This window comes from Pistacia vera, unplaced genomic scaffold, assembly GCF_008641045.1.
Source record: "Pistacia vera cultivar Batoury unplaced genomic scaffold, PisVer_v2 Contig59, whole genome shotgun sequence".
Classification (NCBI taxonomy): Eukaryota; Viridiplantae; Streptophyta; class Magnoliopsida; order Sapindales; family Anacardiaceae; genus Pistacia; species Pistacia vera.
The window spans coordinates 1,587,819-1,591,825 of NW_022196434.1; the positions used below are offsets into that span (position 1 = coordinate 1,587,819).

General features: G+C 35.2%; 1 long non-coding RNA gene across 1 annotated transcript; it reads left to right on the forward strand.

Annotated features, from left to right (window-relative positions):
* The first annotated feature begins 353 nt into the window (after positions 1-353).
* LOC116109779 lies at positions 354-1,879 on the forward strand. The gene is made up of 3 exons (XR_004124797.1): positions 354-414; positions 490-553; positions 1,787-1,879. It is a non-coding gene; the product is annotated as an uncharacterized LOC116109779 (long non-coding RNA).
* Positions 1,880-4,007: the final 2,128 nt, after the last annotated feature.

Below are 4,007 nucleotides of genomic sequence, written 5' to 3' on the forward strand. Positions count from 1 at the left end.
AGTCTTTTCCTTTTTATGTGTTAAGTTAACTACCATGCACATGCCTTAGGGGTAAAGTGGTAAAAGAATAATGATATTTTGTTGGCTTGACAAGATAAAGATGATGAAGGATTAAGGAGTAATTAATAGACAATTTTTGAGGGCAAAAAGGGAAATTATGTTATAGGACATTAAATGCAAAAGACAAATGTCAAATGAATAATTTTTAGCAAAAAAAGAAAAAAAAAGAAAAAAAAAAAAAAGATATTAGGTGATAAGAGTCGGCCAACATGTCTTCTACCACTTTTCATTTCTTTTCTTCAAGTTTTCTACAAGCTTCCATATTTTCTTCACTTCTCCATTAAAGTTTCAATTCTTTTAGTTGCAAATCTCTCAAGTGTCTTATATTTCTCCCTTTATTAAGGATATTAGGAGGTAAAGTTCAACTCCTTATCTTATATAAATATTGTGTATTGCAAGTTATTGAAGTTTCCTTATAATTTATGTTAGGATAAGGGTCAATTGGAGATAAGGAGGAGGAAATTTGCAAAGGAGTGTGGTTTCTTGACATAAGGTAAGGGACACCTCCCTTTACTTTAATAGGAAATAAGAATTAGGTTTCTAGGGTTAGTATTAGGGAACCTTAATTCTTGTCACACAATAGCAATTGAGCTTAGTTTGATGCTATAATTGATGGATTTATATGTGAATTGTAAAAACAATGAACTTTGATGACAATCAATGGAATTAGTTGTGACATGATTTTTTTTACATATTACAAGGGAGGTTATTATTGATCATTTAACATGTTTTCACAGGGGAGAATGGTTAGGAAAGGTTAGGAAGTAAGTGGAAGTAGATAGGTAAGGAAAAGCCCTAAAATAGGCATGTTACCCTGGTTGCCCTGTCACAGCCGTGACCTTCTAAGTGATTTTTGGGCATCTTAACGATTGAACTGGGTTGAGACCTAAACATAAAAGTTGTAGCCCTGTCTCTAAGCTTTAAAACGAGACCAGGATCATATCAATCCGATGTGTGTAACTCAAGTTATGCCTTTTTGAATCTGACCTGTGCAGAATGATTGATTCCAAGTATGGAAATGATGCTTAAAGGGTTTTGAAGTATGTTTGAATGAGTGATCTTTATGATTATTTAGTGATTGTATGAGCATATATAGTTAATGTAATAAATGGCCATGATGAAATGATATGTTCATATATGGAAAGTGTATGTTTTTTTTAGAATAAAGCATGTCAAGCATATTAATGATGAAAAAGTGGGACTTGATCCCAAGTTTGAGCAAAATACTTCCAAGGTACATAGACATGCATTTTTGTGAAGGAAAATGATTTGTAAATGTTATGGAAAATGTTGGCATGTTATGGGGAACCTGAGCTCACTCATGCACATGTCTAGACCGAAAGAAATGAACAGTCCATAGCGTGCATGACCATGGGGACTGTGTTATAAGTTAAGCTTAGCTCATTGGCCAAAGGTTCCATAATCCATGCCTCAGCTTAGTCCGATCGGTAAACAGTAAAAGGTTTTCAAAGAAAAATTTATTTATACATGCATGACATTGATGTGCATTATTCATGAACATTAAAGGAAAGCATTGCGTGAATTATATTATGCATTATGATATGGATTGAATATGCTATGTTATATTACTTTTATGTTATAAATGTTTGGTTCATGTACAAGTAAATAAGATGCTTCCTAAGTTTAAGAATGTTACATAGGGTTAAATGATCGATACCCTTACTGAGTGATTAGCACTCATCCCCCTAGTTTCCATGTTTTGCAGGTAATGGTTAAAGCGGTAACGGCGAGTGGCGGTCAAGGAGGCTTGGGGCATGCATGTTTTTGTTCTAGCTAAACTTATGATGTTATATAAAGGATGTTGCTTTTGAATTTAATGTATATAGTTTAATGTTTATAATCTAAGTTTCATGAAATAGTAAATATGTTTTGCTTATAAATAATGGGAGATATTTTATATTTGCTTCCGCTATTAAAACAATTGATGTTGTTATTTTCTTTAAACCATATTTTTCATATATAGTCATGTCTTGATAGGTTAATTAAGAAAGTGATATAAATGAGAGGAGAAGTTTTTATTTATTTATTTTCATATAGTACATGTTAATAACCAGGATTTACGTTTTACAATACACAACCTTCCAGGCGTGAATTCTCTAATTTTTCCATCCTAATGGAATACTTAGAGGGTACCCGGCTGGAGGGGGGGTGTTACATTCTTACTCTCAATTTGTCTATGACTTCATTGAGGATGATAAGAAGAATACCCTTTCTGAGCTTCTGGATATGTTGAATGCTACTGAGTTAGGCATGAGAATGTCAGAAACATTGACATTGGTTAAAGCCAACTCAAGTGAGAAGGTAAGGGCTCAGAAGTTGTTAGAAGGAACTACTATAGATAGAAAGGGCGTTTGTCCTCACTGTGGGAATCCCAGCCATTGGAGGAAACATTGCAAGGCCTTTCTAGCAAAAAAGAAGAAGAATGTTACTTCTTCGTCAGGTATGTTCTTGATTGAGATTAACTTCTCCCGTCAACATCTTAGGTCATTGACACAGGATGTGGTACTCACATTTGTTCTAATGTGCAGGGACTACGGCAGAGTAGATTGCTCATCGAGGGAGAGGTAGACCTACTAATTGGAGATGAAGCACATGATGCTGCAAGATCTTATTGTCTGATTTTGCCTATAGGCTTGTTTCTTGGAACTTGTGGATTGTTATGATATTCGTTCAATTTCTAGAAATAATTTTCCTGTGTCCACTTTGGACAAGTAAGAATATTGATTTACTAATGGATTGTTGTCTTTTAGTATAAATAATATTCTATGGAATTGTTTCATAATAATATGTTTTCAAAAATGGACAATAAGAATATTCTCAAAGTCACATCTACGCCGAATGTGACAAGTTGAGTTAAACATACCTGAAGGAATGTGGGAGTTAGGTCCATGATAAGGTTTTTGTGATCTACCCACATAATTGTGGGGTGCTCTAGAGACTATGATCATGCACTAGACCTTGTAACGCCAAGGTCTGTAGATAAGACTCTATATGAATAATAAAGTGGGTGAAAGTCCTGCTTGTCTTATCTAAGGATTTGGGGTTACGAAGCTTATGTCAAAAAATTGACTTCGAACAAGCTGGGCTTGAAATCCTGGGAAAGTGTATTTTTGGGGTATCCTAAGGAGACCAAAGGATACTATTTCTACCATCCAGAAGAGCACAAAACCTTTTGTTGCTCATACTACTGTCTTCCTAGAAAATGAATTTTTTCTAATAAGTACTAGCGGGAGAAAAGTAGAACTCGATGAAGTTCTAGTACCATAAGATACATTAGACAAAGGACGGGATGATGTGCCACAGGAAGTGGTTGAACATTAGCAAGAGGTTACTCCACAACTTGTGGATCAAAGTGAACCACCTCAGGTAGCACAAGAGCTACATAGATTTGGGAAAGTACATTGTGAGTACGAGAGATATGGTTCTCTCATGACTCAACATGGTGACATACTAGTCTACAGAGTCAATGAACCCAGAACCTATGATGAATCTATATTGGATCCATATTCCATTAAATGGCTTAAAGCCATAAAATCTGAGATTGACTCCATGTACCGGAACCAGTCATGGTTTCTGTTGAATTCACCTGAAGGGGTAAACCCATAGGGTGTAAATGAGTCTTCAAGATGAAGACTGACATAGATGGCAAGGTGCATACTTATAAGGCATGACTGGTTGCCAAAGGTTTCAAATAAATTCATGGTATTGACTATGAAGAAACCTTTTGCCGGTTGCCATGATTAAATCCATCTGGATTATGCTTGTGACTGCTACATATCATGATTATGAGATTTGTCAAATGGATGTCAATGATGCTTTTCTGAATGGAAACTTTAAAGAAGATGTGTATATGGCACATCCCAATGGTTTCATTTTTTATGGACAAACTAAAAGGATATGCAAGTTGTAGAGGTCCATTTATGGAC